The sequence below is a fragment of the Lolium rigidum genome, chromosome 3 (assembly GCF_022539505.1).
Source record: "Lolium rigidum isolate FL_2022 chromosome 3, APGP_CSIRO_Lrig_0.1, whole genome shotgun sequence".
Lineage (NCBI taxonomy): Eukaryota > Viridiplantae > Streptophyta > Magnoliopsida > Poales > Poaceae > Lolium > Lolium rigidum.
In genome coordinates, this window is record NC_061510.1 from 367325800 (window position 1) to 367343576 (window position 17777).

Consider the following 17777-nt stretch of genomic DNA (forward strand, 5'->3'; position numbering starts at 1 on the left):
TTGTATCACAATTTATCTATGTGCTACTCTAGCAATGTTATTAAAGTAGTTTTATTCCTCCCGCACGGTGTAATGGTGACAGGTGTGTGCATCCGTGTTAGTACTTGGCGTATGCTATGATTATGATCTCTTGTAGATTATGAAGTTAACTATTTCTATGATGGTATTGATGTGATCTATTCCTCCTACATAGTGTGAAGGTGACGAGTGTGCATACTATGTTAGTACTTGGTTTAGTCGAATTGATCTTTCATGCACTCTAAGGTTATTTAAATATGAACATTGAATTGTGGAGCTTGTTAACTCCGGCATTGAGGGTTCGTGTAATCCTACGCAATGTGTTCATCATCCAACAAGAGTGTAGAGTATGCATTTATCTATTCTGTTATGTGATCAATGTTGAGAGTGTCCACTAGTGAAAGTGTAATCCCTAGGCCTTGTTCCTAAATACTGCTATCGCTGCTTGTTTACTGTTTTACTGCGTTACTACTGCTACCATACTACCACCATCAACTACACGCCAGCAAGCTATTTTCTGGCACCGTTGCTACTGCTCATACTTATTCATACCACCTGTATTTCACTATCTCTTCGCCGAACTAGTACACCTATTAGGTGTGTTGGGGACACAAGAGACTTCTTGCTTTGTGGTTGCGGGGTTGCATGAGAGGGATATCTTTGACCTCTTCCTCCCTGAGTTCGATAAACCTTGGGTGATCCACTTAAGGGAAAACTTGCTGCTGTTCTACAAACCTCTGCTCTTGGAGGCCCAACACTGTCTACAAGAATAGAAGCTCCCGTAGACATCAGCCGTTAAACTAGCCGTTAGCGGTCACGTCAGGCCCAACGGTCAACAACATGCAAACGGTTCATGCCTCGGTCAACGTGAAATCTAGCCGTTGGCTCCTCCACGTGTCTCTGTGGTGAATGCGGGCCGACTGGCAGACGACGACTGGCTAACGCCGACTGTCAGACGACGACTGGCTAACGCCGACTGTCATACGCCGACTGGCTGATCAAGTTTTGGCGACTGGAGACTGGCACCGAACCCGCAAATTTATCTTCGGGAGCCCGGTGGCGATTCACCTTGACCCATCACCGTGCCTCCCCAAGACTCGCTCTGGATCCACGCTTCATCACCACCGCGCTCGGGGACTACTGATGGGGATATGCCCATAGGGGGTGGGTCGCCAGTCCCACTCGCCGTGAAGACGGAGGCCCAGGCGGACCGCCAGTCGCCCAAGCGACTGGGCCCTAAGGCGACTGGGCCGTGATCCCAAGGAGGAGATCTACACGACTAGATAAGAAGATTACTTGCAAGAGGGTTAGCGGATCCCGGATTAGTAGCAACTGATACGATTCGGAGTTATCTCCATGTAACCCTAGATCGGGGGTGCCTATATAAACCCCCGAGCTTAAACCCTAGAGGACACATTACTTGAGATCCAATCTCCCCTTGTAAGCTCTTGGCGTAGCCGCCGACTGAGCCCCCCCCCCCCCCATTGTAATTCTCCACTGAGCAATAAGATCTAGCAGGACGTAGGCCTTTTACTCTCCGGAGGGGCTGAACCTGGGTAAAACCCTTGCGTCTTGTGCACCTCGACCCGCAGATGGCTGTGTCTCCCTGCCCCCGTATCAACGAAGTGCTACCCCCTGTAGTACCTGCCGTGGTTACATCCACGACATCCGGAGTCCCCGAGCGCTCCCCGGTAGGCCGGGGTTGGCGTGGGCTCGCCGGATGGATGAAAGCCCAAATCCGGCGAAAATCAAGGAACCGGGGGCGCGGCTGGGCCATTTTTCGCCGTCCGGATGAAAAAATGGCACGCCGGGGGCCTTTTCGGGGAGACGAGTGGAGATGCTCTAACAGAGCCCAAAAAAGTGCGAACCGAATAAGTGGTTTTCAGTCTTCCGAAAACGAAAGTTCGTTCGAATTTGGCCGTGGCGCAGAATAGAAACCGTAAAAATGGAACTGAAAACCGGAATTTGAAATGGCGCGGGTAATTTCGACGATGATCATAGTTCGACATCAAATTGATGCTCCGATTGAGCATCAAAACTTACATTGTTCGTAAAATTAAACCTACATTTACTGGTACACCGGCGGGCGCTAGTTAGCTAAGCAAAATGCGGCCAATATAATGACCTACGAGCGCGGCGATGCCGGTGGTGGCGCAGCGTTTCGGCGGCAGAGGGCGCCGACGCTGTCGTCGATGATCTTCACGCGTCGTCGGCGTCAAGCTCGACTATTTCACGCTTGACGCGGCGGACGCGGGCCTCCCGCCGGGCCGCCTCGTATTCACGGACGAGGCGGACGGCTTCCGCCTCCTCCCGGCGGAAACGCTGGCGAGCCTCCGCCGCGCTGATGGCCTTGGTCTGCGCGAGGACGGCGTCCTCCTCGTCGCTGCCGTGGACATAATCCCCGGCGGAGAAGGTGGGCGACCGCGCGGGGACGAGGTAGGCGTCGTCGCTGCTGTCCGCGACGGGGAGGCGCGGTGCGCGGCTTGACTGGCCGGACGAGGAGCCCTCGCCGGCGTTGCCGTACCTGGCGAGCTTCCCTGGGGGCGTGAGCCCCCAGTTCGTCCACCGGCGGGCGCTGCGCTTGCGCGCTTCCTCCGACCGGTTCCATTCGCGCCGCTCCGCGTCGGTGCGGAAGACGGGTGGACGCGGCGGCGAGTCGCCGCCGCCCAATCCGGCGGCACTGCCTCCGGAGCCGCCACGGGCGCCATCGCCCACGGTCGGCCGGTGTATTCCTGCCTGGGGCTCGCTGGATTGCTCGCCGGAGATGGTGCTTGGCGGCGGCGAAGGGAGAGAAACGGTGGAGGGGAGTAGGGTTTGCGACCCGAACTCCTCTCGGCGAACTCTTTTAATAGGGGCCGTTTGGAGATTTGTTCGGGACCCTAAACTTATTTTACGGGCCCGCCCATCTATTCAGTCACTGATCTGCGACACTTTCGGCCCGAACCCGTAAATCCGCCGGAAAAGTTCGGTTCCGACAGGGTTTACGGGTTCTGTTAGAGATGCTCTTATACTGGGCCTCTACTCGGAATAATTGACAACCTGGGAGACCCAAAGATAACTCAAGCCGAGCGCACACACCGCACAGCCGCACACGCACAGTATGCTGCCAAATTGCGCTTCGTCAAGCTTACGTCCGCGGCGGGCAAAATTGGAAAAAATAAACTTTGACTAATCTTTTTTTACAGAACTAACCATTTTGTGCCGCTCCCGCGGCCAGGGCGTCACATACCTCTGTGTAAGAGCATCTCCACTAGTCCCCCCGACGAGGCCCCCGGCGAGCGTTTTTTCCATCCGGACGGCGTAATTCGGCCAGTCGCGCCCCCGGTTCCTCGTTTTCATCCGGATTTGGGCCTAAAATCATCCGGCGATCCCACGCCATCCCCGGCCCCCCGGGGAGCGCTCGGGGACTCCGTAGGAAACGAAAGCGCGGGAAATACCGAGGAAACTTCCCGCGCGTCTGGTGGCCCCAACTTGTCGGCGAGAAAAACAGATCGTCGTCCTCATCGCATCGTCTTCCGCGCGCTGTAAAAGCCTGCCGCCGGTCTGCATTCGCCGGCCACGCGGCGAGTTAATGTCGTCGTCTTCCGCGCACGCATCGTCTTCCGCGCGCACTAAAGGCTGCCGCCGGTCAGCTCGCCGCGGACGCGTCGCACTCCACGCGGCATTAATCCCCTGCGCCAGCCGCACCTATATACGCCGGTCCGCTCGCCGCGAGGCGTACCCCGTGCTCCACTCTCCCTCCACTCTCCCTCCACTCTCCCTCCACTCTCCCTCTACTCTCCGACGATGGCGTTCTCCGACGACGACGGCGCAGCCAACAACGGCTTCCCCCGCCGCTCGCTCCACGCGTGGGAGGGGCACCTCCTCCACCAGGCGGGGTACCCCTGCCCGCCGGACACGAGGCCTCCCGGCGGTGGGTGGCGGCTAAGTCGTGGCGGCGTACCAATCCCGCCGCCGCCTCGGGGCCAACTCCTCGACGTCGCCATCGAGGAGGCGCGGATGACCTTGACGGATGAGGAGCGCGCCGAGCCACGCCACCACCCCGACAACTACTCGTACTTCCTGCGGCGGTGGCAGCGGGAGCTCGACTCGTACGACGGCCCGCCGCCTCCGCCTGCGCGCAACAACGCCGCGGGCCGCCGACGTTGGTGGAGCGCGCCGGGCCGGACACTGGAGGCCGTCCTCGACCACATCGAGGGCGGCAACTTCCCGGTGCTCACGATGCCCCCTCCATCGAGGGCATCGGCGAGCCGCCACCGGGGAAACGTCTGGCAGCCACGGCGCATGGCTGCCAGCTCGTCGTCTTCCGGATCGGCGCCGAGGTCATCCTTGGCGCCGGTGAAGAGGGAGGAGACGACGTCGCCTTCGACGCCGGTGCGCGTCAAGAAGGAGCCGGCGTCTCCGCCGCCGACCAGAGGGCGCAGCAGCGGCGCCCTCGACCAGCCTTCCACGCCGCTGTTGACGTCAGAAACCCACCGGCGGGCAGCGACTGGTCAACACCGTAGAGCCGGGAACAACTAGGGCTGCGGCTGGCCCCAGTCCCTCAGAGCGACGGCCCGCAAAGCCTCCTGGTCACACGTCCGATGCTATCGCAAGGGCGTGCCACCTGACCTATACCTGGTCAGGAAGGTGTGGATGATGCCTCGCTTAGTTTCCTGCAGGGCATACACGTACACGTTAAATACGAGCCTCGATCGGCTCTCAGGTTATCCTGTGAATCGGCTCAAAGAGCCGATCCACCCATGATTCGTCCAAGGTGGCCGAATATATGGTGGTCCTGCTTGATCAAGATAAAGCTAATGAGATCTACGACGATTTAGGGTTTTCACCGCATAATCGGATCATCCTACTCACGATTGGGCCTCGCGCTCGCGTACGGTGATCGTAAGCCGATCCTAGACAGGGCCTAAAAACCAACACGAGGTTGATCATCGGAACGTCCTGTCTAGGGCTAGCAAACTACACCCTACACGCCGATGGATCCTCCAACCCTTTGTAAGGCCTAACTATTGCGGATGTTAAACTAATCCTTGATGAATCAAGGAGCAACCGTAACGGATCAGATCTACTAAATAATGACCAAGCGGGGTGCCGCCCCTACAACTAAGATGAGGTGTAAGGGCGGCTAGATGCGCGAGGGTTGCACTACGACAGCATATGATACTAAGAACAATGCTAACCCTAACACATCTAAGATAACTACGTTGCTCGCCATCAAAAACGCTTCGAGCACGAGCAACGCATGAACAACGAGGGCAGGCTCGTGCTGCCTAGATCGCAAGATGCGATCTAGGCAGCATGGTGCTTACCGGAGAAACCCTCGAGACGAAGGAGTTGGCGATGCGCCGAGATTTGTTTGTGGTTGAACGTTGGTTGTTATTTATTCCATAAACCCTAGATACATATTTATAGTCCGGGGGACTTTCTAACGTGGGAACAATCCCAACCGGGCACGAGCCCAAACTCTAACTTCCAAACTACACGTATCCTAATATGTTACAGATACACGGGCAATTTAGCCCAAACTTGGTACAAAAGGCCGATTCACCTATTTATTCCAAATAGATTCTTCACGTCCATCTTGATCGCGGCCCACCTCTGACTCGGTCAAATTCTGGTGATAACACATGCCCCCCTGGTTTTGGAAATGACATTTCCAAAATCATTACGCCTTTCTTTCGTCGGGTCATGTCGTGGCAGAACAGAACCGTCGCAGCATTTCTCATCATGATGCCCTGTCTTCTCAACTATTCCGCGTGATTTGACCGCTGTCTTTGGGCACCGCCTCCTCGGAAACTGCTGTAGCATTGAATTTCTACTATAGCCTCTTTATTTAAACGCCATGAGCAGTTTGCCACTTCACCACTTTGCCCTGTTCCGGCCATCGGCACCCAAAAACCCCCAATCTCCCATAGCCATGTCTTCCTCTTCTTCCTCCTCCACCTCATCGGTCTTCTCTGACTCTTCCTCCTCTCGCGAGCCGACGCCGGAGTGGGGCTCGTTGGCGGCGCATGACATCCTCGCCCCGACGACGTGGGACAAAGAGGAACATGATTCCTCTATCTGGTCGGAGGATGACAAATCCCTGACCGATGGAGAGGGCGACCTTCAATTCCTCATCGAAGGGGAAGAGGAGGCAGAGAGCGAGGACGACCGCTTCTCCTGGGACGGTTTCACCTCCTCCGAGGAAGAAGCGGAGGAGGACGATGATGACTCCCTTGAAGGCTACCCACCAGCAAAGCGCCTCCGCACCTGGTGGGACGATGACAGTGATGACGATGATGAGGAAGACGAAGCTCCCGTAGAAGGCTACGGAAGCTCCGATGAAGAGCCTATCAGCAGTTGTGCCGGAGGCAGCGATGACGAGGGCAGCAATGGCCCCTAGATTAGGGATTAGTAGTAGTAGTTGGCTTTTACCCCCTTCTTCCCTGAGCAATCGGCTCTTTCCTTGTAAGAAATCCCTCTATTAATGAAGAAAACATTCCTCAATTAATTTCGCTTCCTTGTCGATTTTGCCGATCGTCGAATGGAGTCGCCGTACGAAGAGCCGATAGCAGGACATCGGCTCGCATTGCGATCTGGGCCAAGCTGCTTGCTTAACCACGCGGTCCAACAGGTCTTACTAGGCCTAATCCTCGCCCAAACCATCAGCTTGAACTCCCCATCAATCTCACATGATGACCTCTGGTCTGAACCAATTCCGTTAACTTGCTAATTTAAGCTTATTCCTCTAGAGTCGATACCAGCGTATCGGCTTTGTTATTCTGAAGTCGATGCCTGTACATCGGCTGTATTTTCATACTGTTATCTCCGCATGTTTTCTCAAGTCGATGTCTGCGCATCGGCTATGATTTTTTTTACTGGCCGATTTAAAATCGGCCTCCATACCTTACTGCCCATCATCCCACATGCTTGGGAAATACTTCTTGAGGTGTTGACCATTGACGGCTACTCGGGAACTTTGTCCGTCCAACTCTTCCAACATGTATGCATTACCTTTCAAGGCCTGGACGACTTTGTACGGACCGTGCCAATTAGGAGACCACTTGCCATATGCCTTGTCCCTGGTTCCTAACGGCAACACAGCTTCCCATACTAGATCACCAACTTGAAACTCCTTTGGTCTAACCTTCTTATTGTAGGCACGAGCTACCCTGGCTTTGTTCTCCTTAATCTTCTCCAACGACCAAAGCCTAAGTTCTGTTGCGTCCTCAATAGTGTCACTCATCAAAGCTGCATATTCTTCCGCTGTCAGATCATCCTGAAACGTGACACGTCTTGATCCAGCCGTAATTTCCCAAGGTAATACGGCTTCCTGCCCATAGACAAGCTGGTACGGCGAAGTCTTTATAGCTCCATGGCACGACATGCGGTAGGCCCATAAAGCTTCTGATAACTTCTCATGCCAATCCCTAGGGTTCTCGTCAATCTTTCTCTTGATCAGCTTGATTAAGCTCTGATTGGACGCTTCAGCTTGCCCATTAGCCTGAGCATAGTACGGGGATGATCGGATCAGCTTAATCCCCATGTCATCGCAGAATTTCCTGAATTCTTTAGAAACAAAGACCGAACCTCCATCGGTCGTGATAGTTTGGGGAATCCCGAACCTATGAATCACGTGTTCTTTCACAAACTTAATCACATCTTCTGATTTCACCTTCTTCATAGGGACGGCTTCCACCCACTTGGTGAAGTAATCTGTGATGGCCAAAATCCATTCATGTTTTTTACTCGACGCCGGATGGATTTTGCCGATCATGTCCATGCCCCACCCTCGAAACGGCCACGGCTTGATGATAGGGTTCATCGCTGATGCTGGTACCATCTGAATCTTCCCAAACATCTGGCATGCTTGGCATCCCTTGTAGTAATTGAAGCAATCTTCAAGCATGGTGGGCCAATAAAACCCTGAGCGCCTAATTAGCCACTTCATCTTGTGAGCCGACTGATGAGTTCCACAGGCGCCTTCATGCACCTCATGTAGGAGCCGATTAGACTCAGTTGGTCCCAGGCACTTGAGTAGTAACCCTTCCAACTTCTCGTAGAACATATCGTCTCCTATGAGGACATACTTCATGGCTTTGTATCTTATCCGTTTAGGTGCCCCCCGAGCCGAATCTTTTAAGTAATTGAAGATTTCGGCTCTCCAATCATCCTGTTCCAGGAATTGGACCTGAACTTCTGACCCTTCAGGTATATCTATGTAGCCTGACGCCATTTGTGCGAGATTGTTGGCCTCGGTGTTTTGGGATCTTGGGACCCAATTAAAGTTGATGTACCGAAACTGTGTCATCAACTCACGGCATTCCATCCAATATGGGAAAAGCGATTCACTCTCGCACTTATATTCATCCGTGAGCTGGTTAATCACCAACTTGGAGTCTCCAAAAAGCTCTACTGCCTCTGCCCCTACTTCCAGTAGCAACTCCATCCCCTTACGTACCGCCTCATATTCTGCTACGTTGTTGGTGCAAGGGGTAGATAATCTGATGGCGAAGGAGTACTCCGCCCCCCGAGGCGACACGAGCAGAATGCCGATGCCACAACCATCGTCGCAAGCCGATCCATCGAAGAACATCGCCCATGCACGTATAGATAGTGCTGCTATATTGGTACTGATTCGCTCAGCTATGAGATCGGCCAATGCTTGCCCTTTGACTGCTTTCGCAGGCTGATACCGGAGATCGAACTCCGACAACGCAAACATCCACTTACCCAGTCGGCCTTTCAACACGGGGGCCGACAGCATGTGCTTGACAACGTCTGACTTGCATATGACGAAGATCTCTACCGTCAAAAGGATGTGATGCAGCTTGGTGCAGGTAAAGAACAGGCAGAGGCACAGTTTCTCGACCTCAGGATACCTTGTTTCCGCGTCCAACATCCTTCTGCTGAGGTAGAAAACGACCTTTTCAACGCCCTCGTAGAGTTGTACCACTACCGAGGCGATGGACGTGTCAGCTACTGACAAGTAGATGTAGAACGGCCTGTCTTGCTGGGGCGGAACTAGCACAGGCGGCGTCGTCAGATACCGTTTAATGTCATCAAACGCCTGCTGTTGTTCTGCCCCCCAGTGAAATTCGTCATCAGATTTAGTCTTCACCAACGCCATGAACGGCTCGATCCATCCTGACAGGTTAGAGATGAATCGGCGAACGAAGTTGATCCTGCCGATAAGACGCTGGAGTTCCTTCTTCGTGGTGGGCGGCTGCATGGTACGCACTGCCTCCTGACTTTTCAGGCCGATCTCAATTCCTCGTTCATGAACCAAAAATCCTAGGAACTGACCGGCCGTCACACCAAAGGCACACTTCTTTGGGTTCATTCTCAGTCCGAACTTTCGAGTTCGGTCTAGGACGTGTCGCAAATCCCCCAAGTGTCCCTCCATAGAGACAGACTTGACTACCACGTCATCGATGTAGATTTCCACCAACTTGCCGATCAGATCGTGGAAAATATAATTCATGGCTCTTTGATACGTTGCGCCAGCATTCTTCAACCCGAAGGTCATGACCACATATTCAAACAAGCCTACCGCCCCTGGTACCCTGAATGCGGTCTTGTGTATATCTTCTGGAGCCATGAAGATCTGGTTATAGCCGGCGTTGCCATCCATGAAGCTTAAAACCTTGTGGCCGGCAGCTGCATTGATCAATGTTTCTGCCACAGGCATCGGATACTCATCTTTTGGAGTGGCTCTGTTAAGATCTCGGAAATCGATAGCCACACGCCATCGGCCGTCCTTCTTCTCTACAGGAACGATACTGGAGATCCATTCAGCATACCTGCATGGCCTGATGAACCCGGCGGCCAACATCTTCTCGATCTCTTTCTTGACCTCCTCCAGGATTTCGGCCTTCATCTGACGTGCTCGTTGTTGGAACGGCCGAAATCCTTTCTTAAGGGGGAGCCGATGTTCAATGATGCTCCTGTCTAACCCAGGCATCTCTGTGTAGTCCCATGCAAAGCAATCTGGGTATTCTTTCAATAGAGCAATCATCTGACTCCTGAGCTGCGGATCTAACTTCCTGCTGATAAAAGTTGGCCGAGGCTTATCCCCAGGGCCGATGTCGACTTCCTCTAGCTCATCAGCCGAGGTGAACCCATACCCTAGCTTTCCGTCACCTGTGAGGTCGACGCCGAATACTGGGAGAGCCGGTGGTGCGTGTAATACGGTCCGATCGCTGGAATCGGCCTCCACCTTGATCATCGCCAGGATCTTGTGGCAGTGTCGGGGCCGATCGCGTGGACCAGCTCCCTCTTCATCCTTGCTATGAGAGCAGCTGCCCTCATCACTACCCTTACCAGGGCGGTACCCAAGTTCTACCATGTTGATGCTGATGCCATGGGAGCGGGTTCTGTGGAAAGAGCCGATGAGTTCGGCTTCGAGGACTGCCTTGATCTCGTCATGCTTCTTCTTGAGCTCGTCAGTCAGATCCTCGTACTTGACCGGAGTGCTTCCCGCCATCTCGAATGTAGACGGCGATGTGGTGGATGTCGAAGATGTTGTCCCACCGGGCGTGCCAGAATGTGTTGACGTCAGAAACCCACCGGCGGGCAGCGACTGGTCAACACCGTAGAGCCGGGAACAACTAGGGCTGCGGCTGGCCCCAGTCCCTCAGAGCGACGGCCCGCAAAGCCTCCTGGTCACACGTCCGATGCTATCGCAAGGGCGTGCCACCTGACCTATACCTGGTCAGGAAGGTGTGGATGATGCCTCGCTTAGTTTCCTGCGGGGCATACACGTACACGTTAAATACGAGCCTCGATCGGCTCTCAGGTTATCCTGTGAATCGGCTCAAAGAGCCGATCCACCCATGATTCGTCCAAGGTGGCCGAATATATGGTGGTCCTGCTTGATCAAGATAAAGCTAATGAGATCTACGACGATTTAGGGTTTTCACCGCATAATCGGATCATCCTACTCACGATTGGGCCTCGCGCTCGCGTACGGTGATCGTAAGCCGATCCTAGACAGGGCCTAAAAACCAACACGAGGTTGATCATCGGAACGTCCTGTCTAGGGCTAGCAAACTACACCCTACACGCCGCTGGATCCTCCAACCCTTTGTAAGGCCTAACTATTGCGGATGTTAAACTAATCCTTGATGAATCAAGGAGCAACCGTAACGGATCAGATCTACTAAATAATGACCAAGCGGGGTGCCGCCCCTACACCTAAGATGAGGTGTAAGGGCGGCTAGATGCGCGAGGGTTGCACTACGACAGCATATGATACTAAGAACAATGCTAACCCTAACACATCTAAGATAACTACGTTGCTCGCCATCAAAAACGCTTCAGCACGAGCAACGCATGAACAACAGGGGCAGGCTCGTGCTGCCTAGATCGCAAGATGCGATCTAGGCAGCATGGTGCTTACCGGAGAAACCCTCGAGACGAAGGAGTTGGCGATGCGCCGAGATTTGTTTGTGGTTGAACGTTGGTTGTTGTTTATTCCATAAACCCTAGATACATATTTATAGTCCGGGGGACTTTCTAACGTGGGAACAATCCCAACCGGGCACGAGCCCAAACTCTAACTTCCAAACTACACGTATCCTAATATGTTACAGATACACGGGCAATTTAGCCCAAACTTGGTACAAAAGGCCGATTCACCTATTTCTTCCAAATAGATTCTTCACGTCCATCTTGATCGCGGCCCACCTCTAACTCGGTCAAATTCTGGTGATAACAGCCGCAGGGCGGCCGGAAGTGGACGAAGAAAGAGGCCGCCGCAAACCAGCTCGCCGAGGAGGAGGCGAAGCGCGCAGAGGACGCCGCGATGGCGGAGGCGATCGCCAGGTCGCTGCAGGACATGGAGGAGGAGAAGCGCGCGGACGACGCCGCACTGGACTGGGCCAGGCGCGACTGGGAGCGCCAGCAGGAGGAGCAGCAGGCGAGGATGTTGGACCTGGCCGCCGCGCAGCGACTCGCCGCCCGCGCCGCCCGCGCCGCCGCTCCAATCGCCGCCGCCGATGTCGCTCGCTACGGCCGGCCTGCGACACCTCCATCCGGCGTCGCCGTCCCATTCGTCGACCTCGAAGCGTCGGACGACGAATGGTACAAGCCTTCCCCGCCTCGGTGGGGAGATGCCGGCCAGGGCAGCAGCAGCCAGGCCGTGCCGCCGCAGGTCGACGACGACGGCGGCTCCGACGACGACGACGGCGACTACACGGTGTTCTACCGCCATTTGGGCATGTAGAGCGCCGTGTTTTAAAATTAGCATTTGAATTCCCCTAGCCGAATTCGAAATATAGTCGAATTCGGCCTCTATGTATGCCCGTTATGTAATAAATATCATTAAATTTAGTCTATATTCACCCGTTTTTAGCCGTAGTTTGTCAAGTTTCCGTTGTTTAAATTCGCCTCGTCGACTTCGCCTGGGCACGCGGCTGGGAAACTACTACTCCCCACGCCAAATCTTCCTCCAATCCGGACGAAAATTTCGCCGGATTTGGACGTGGGGAGCGCCAACGAGTGGGGATGCTCTAACGTCGGGAAGCAGGGCACCGCACATGTCGCCAACGTGGACAAGTGGGCCCTACGTGCACAAGTGTGACGCCTGTCAGTGTTTTGTTCCGCGCCGTGGGATGGGGTGTGGCACATCAAATCCAGTGTTTTGTGCTTGCGTCGGTGGGCCCACCGTTCCCCGCTGGCAGAGGCTGCGGCGTCGTGAACATCGGCGTGACATGTATGTGGCACCCCTCTGAATGACGCGGCAAAAAAGGGTTAGTTCTGTGAAAAAAATTCATTGAAAGTTTATTTTTCGAATTTGTTTCGTGTTTAGGTTATTTTTGTCGATTTTGCCTTAGCGGCACCTAGATCAATGGTGGATGAGGCACGTCGCCGAGGACCTTGAGGTAACCCTCAATCCACATATCCCGCTCCGGAATATTCAAGTTAATTTAGCGTTGCCTTTTAGGGTCAACGTTGCACCTTGTTTTGCTATCTAGGATTTGATATGGTTCCAGATTATTACTGTTCTTTGGGGAACTCGGTGTGGCAAGAGAAAATCCTATTGACCATAGTCTCTTAGACATGCAGCGGTGTTTGTATTTTTTCGATAAAGAGAATATATTAAGAGTTAAATCTATCATTAGTAACTAAACTTGTAGCGCAAAGTCAATTCATTCACTGTACTAAGGGAATACCATTTTACGGTAATCAAATACGTGATGGAGTGTCACACTCGGTCACCGAACAAAATGGGACGTTGTATTTGCTGACGTGGTTGTACATTGGTCCTAGTGTCAAGTAATTTAACGTTTTAGGAGTTTTTGTGCAAAAGCATCTACATGACCAGAGCCGTCCGACCAGTTCACTGACTGAGATTTCCCCTCCCCTCCAATCCTCTGCTCAACCCTAGTACTGTGACCGTACCATCGGAGCGCCACCGCAACTCGCGAGCTAGCTGCCCAACGGAGCGGCGTCGATTCATCGCCAGGTCTAGCTAGCTGCTCAACGGAGCGGCGCCGATTACAGCTTATTTGCTGCCCTGATTGCGTGCACTCAACATAATGCTTGGACTGCGGCTGAGGAGCCATGGTGATGGTGGACGGCATTGCTGATCATGCTCCACAGGTCGAGCTTCCCGGGGATCCCATGGAGGTCTTCGGCGTCGTGCAGCTCGCGTCGCCGCCACTACAGAGACACCAGCCTTTCCGTCGTTGGCTTCATCTCGACGGCAATGTCGCTCTGATCTGCCGACGAGGATGTGGTCGTACTTGTTCCATTCCAAGAGCCCAAGGCTGTAGAGCGGGTCTGCGGCCGAGACCGGCAGCGTCATCCCGGAGAGGGCGGTCTCGGCCATTCGGCTGTACTGATGAAGCAGCATCAGCAAAATCGGCAACAGGACAGCGTCTGGCAAGGCAACAAGTTTTAGAGGACATGAGCAGATAGTCAGATACTGTTGGATGCAGTGACACAAGTGATGCTTCTACTGAAGATTGTTGTAGTTCTGCTACTAGTGCTATGTATTGTGTTGTGTGTGAAGAAGTGAACTGATATTGATGATTGCTGTTTAGATCAAAGGAACGTTTGGTCTTAGCTAATGTAGTAGTTAAATGGATGTAAAAACTGGGCTGGAATGGCTATTTGATCAAAGTGTTGTTTGTGAAATGGATGTGTGTTCTAAATTTGAAAAAAAAGATCAGCTTCTTTGGCTAGCTGAATGGATGATAGCAGAGAGTATAGTACTACAGGGCAGAAACCCAACCTGGAGGACATTAATATCTTTGAGGATAAATGTCTTGTAGATATCTTGTGTACGGATCTCAACCTCTGTCAGCAACCTAAGGAAGGAAATAACTGACGAAAAAACAGCTAGTCAAAGTTAAAAACAGCTAAAGCTTTTTAGATGACAGGACATAGATTTTTCCCATACTGGAAGGAATCATATTCAGCACTTATCTTGCATCAACCAGCGCTGATTCATCTAGCTCCAGGTGCCTGTTGGATAATTAGGCACAATTTCCATGATTAATTCCAGAATATTAAACATGACGACAGCAACTACTAACATGTGAAACTCGAACATACTAGATGCATTAATCAACATGAATAGTAGAAGTGCAAACGGTACAACATCCATCGCTAAACAGATCGAGATATATCGCACGTACCGATCTGGTGGAGGTGGCGGTGGCGGTGTAGCAGATGTCGTCGCAGCTGTAACGTTGTTGATGACAACGTTATTGACGATGGGGACGACGGGTCGAAGTAGACGGCGTTGAAGACGACGGTAGGCAGCACCGCCCGACTTGGACGGAAGGCGACCCGTGATGAAGAGCTTGAGCAGTCGCGCATAGCGCTTCCCAAAAACCTAATTCGCCCTCTCCCGTACAGGATCGCAAGGACGAGTGGTTCCGGAGACCTGCTCTCCCGTTCGCCGATGCACGTCAGCGCGCGGGATGGAGTAGGCTACGATGGCGGCGCGAGCAGAGAGAGGTGGAAAACCCTAACTCGTATATTAGATGTATTTCTGCGGTAGCCGGGCAGGAGATTATATAGGCTCGGGAAACCCTAGGCAACATGGGCCACGCCCACGTCGCACGAACGTTTCGAGTCGGTTACAGATAGCCCACGATCCGGGAGCGACCCGAACCGACTAAGCTGCGACGCGTCCGTCTAGGACTCTGTTCGTTTTCCTGAGCTGCAAAAAGTAAGGAAAGTCTCGGCTCGAGGCTCAATCCACTCACCACGAGCGCGGCGCGCGCGTCGTGACGTGTCGTGTCGAGACGAGCGAGCGAGGAGGAGGAGGAGCGCGCGTGTAACACTCCTATTCTCACTCACTTACTAGTGGTGGAACAACCCACCTTATAAGGTGGTCTAACTTCCTCCCAACTTTCCATGTGGGACTAAACTTCCCACCTCTTGCCACTCCCTAGTGAGCTCCCACCAACTTGGGCTCAAATTCACAAGGCTGCCACTATGTGGGCTTTGAGATTTATAGAAAAAACTGAAATCTAATTTGGGCCACTAAAAGTGGGCCCAATATTTCAACAATCCCCCACCAGATCTCAAATCCCCATTTAGAGATTTACCAATACTCGCTGCTTGTTTATATACCGGTATTTCAGCGGAGACTGTTAAGTTGAACTTCCGCCTAGAACCTTAAGCTACATCCACTCACACTTGAACAATGGACTAAGCCTTGAATTGCAAATTTTGCGTGAACGGGGTTTCGAGTCAAAGTCATGACCAGTACATGGCTGCCAGTAGCCTACCCCGCGGGTGAAGCATATGCGTCATACTTCGTGGTCTCTTCATGAGTTTACTAGAGATCACCCAAAATCTCATAGATTGCGACGTTTAACAATCGAACTCATATAGGTGTGTTATTTCAAGAATGCTCTGTAGGACAGCATCTTTGCTAAAATAGCCAACATAAACACATTAAGGCTTGTTGCCAACCTGCCTTACAGCAATTGAGAGTTGTGCATCTTCACATAGAGAGGGTTACATAATACTCTCCTCAATTAAACCACTAGCTTGTTCTTCCCAGTTCCTAATTCACGGGATCTCCGATCACAAAGGTTGGGTTACCACTATGGCGTAATATCAACGGGTCTCAAACCCATCTCCCTCGATGCACTTTCTATCACATTACGTGATAGTCCCTTTGTAAAGGGATCTGCCAGGTTTTTGTCTGTTTGAATATATGTAACAGTTATTACTCCGGAGTTTCGCAATTTCCTGACGGACTTCAAACGTCTCTTGACGTGTCTTGATGACTTCGCGTTATCCTTAGAATTGTTCACTTTGACAATTACAGTTTGATTGTCACAATTCAAAAGGATTGCCGGAACAGGTTTTTCAACCACGAGCAAGTCCATCAAGAGCTCACGCAACCATTCCGATTCAACGGTGGTTGTGTCTAAAGCGATAAGTTCTGCTTCCATAGTTGACCTCGTCAATATGGTTTGCTTACAAGATCTCCATGACACTCGCGCCACCTCCAAAGGTAAATACATACCCACTTGTGGCGTACGGATCAGCTACATCCGAGATCCAATTCGAATCACTATATCCTTCAAGCACGACTGGGTGCCCCGAATAGTGAATCCCATAACTCATTGCACCACATAGGTAGCGCATGACCCTATCAAGTGCATGCCAATGATCAGTACCGGGTTTGACATGAACCTACTCAACTTGCTAACGGCAAAAGAGATGTCGGGTCTAGTCGCGCTCGCTAAGTACATGAGTGAGCCAACGATCCGAGAATATCTCAATTGATCTATGGCAATCCTCCGGTTCTTGCGTAGTGTCACACTGGGATCATAAGGTGTTGAAGAAGGCTTGCTATCAATATAGTCGAACCGGCTCAAGATCTTCTCAACATAATGGGACTGCGTTAGAGTAATCCCACTCTCGTTCTTAGTCAGCTTGATGTTCAGAATTACATCAGCTTCTCCCAGATCTTTCATATCAAAACTCTTTGACAAGAAAGACTTGACCTCGTGTATTACTTTCATGTTTGTACCAAAGATCAGAATATCATCCACATACAAACATAGTATAACACCTTCGCCCCCACCATGGCGATAGTAAACACACTTGTCGAGCCTCATTGACAACAAAGCCTACAGAAGTTAAAGTTCTGTCAAACTTCTCATGCCATTGCTTAGGTGCTTGTTTGAGGCCATATAAAGATTTCAGCAACTTGCACACCTTTCTTTCTTCACCTTTTACTACAAACCCATCAGGCTGATCCATATAGATTTCCTCTTCCAACTCTCCATTAAGGAAAGCTGTCTTTACGTCCATTTGATGAACGATAAGACCATAGGAGGCAGCCATGGATAGTAGTACTCGAATGGTGGTAAGTCTAGCGACGAGTGAATAGGTGTCGAAGTAATCTTCGCCTTCTCTCTGTGTGTAGCCTTTCGCTACAAGCCGCGCCTTGTACTTTTCAATAGTACCATCAGGTCTTAGCTTCTTCTTGAACACCCATTTGCAGCCCACAGGCTTGCATCCATGGGGTCGTTCTGACAACTCCCAAGTTCCATTAGAAAGAATCGAGTCCATCTCATTATGGACAGCTTCTTTCCGATCATCCGCATCCGGAGATGCATATGCCTCTGCAATGGACGTGGGAGTATCATCCACAAGGTACACAATGAAATCATCACCAAAGGATTTTTCAATCCTTCGTCTCTTGCTCCGTTTAGGAGCTTCATTGTCATCCTTCTCAGTAACATTCTCATGTGATTGTTCAAAATACTCATTAGATGTACTAGACTCAGGAATTA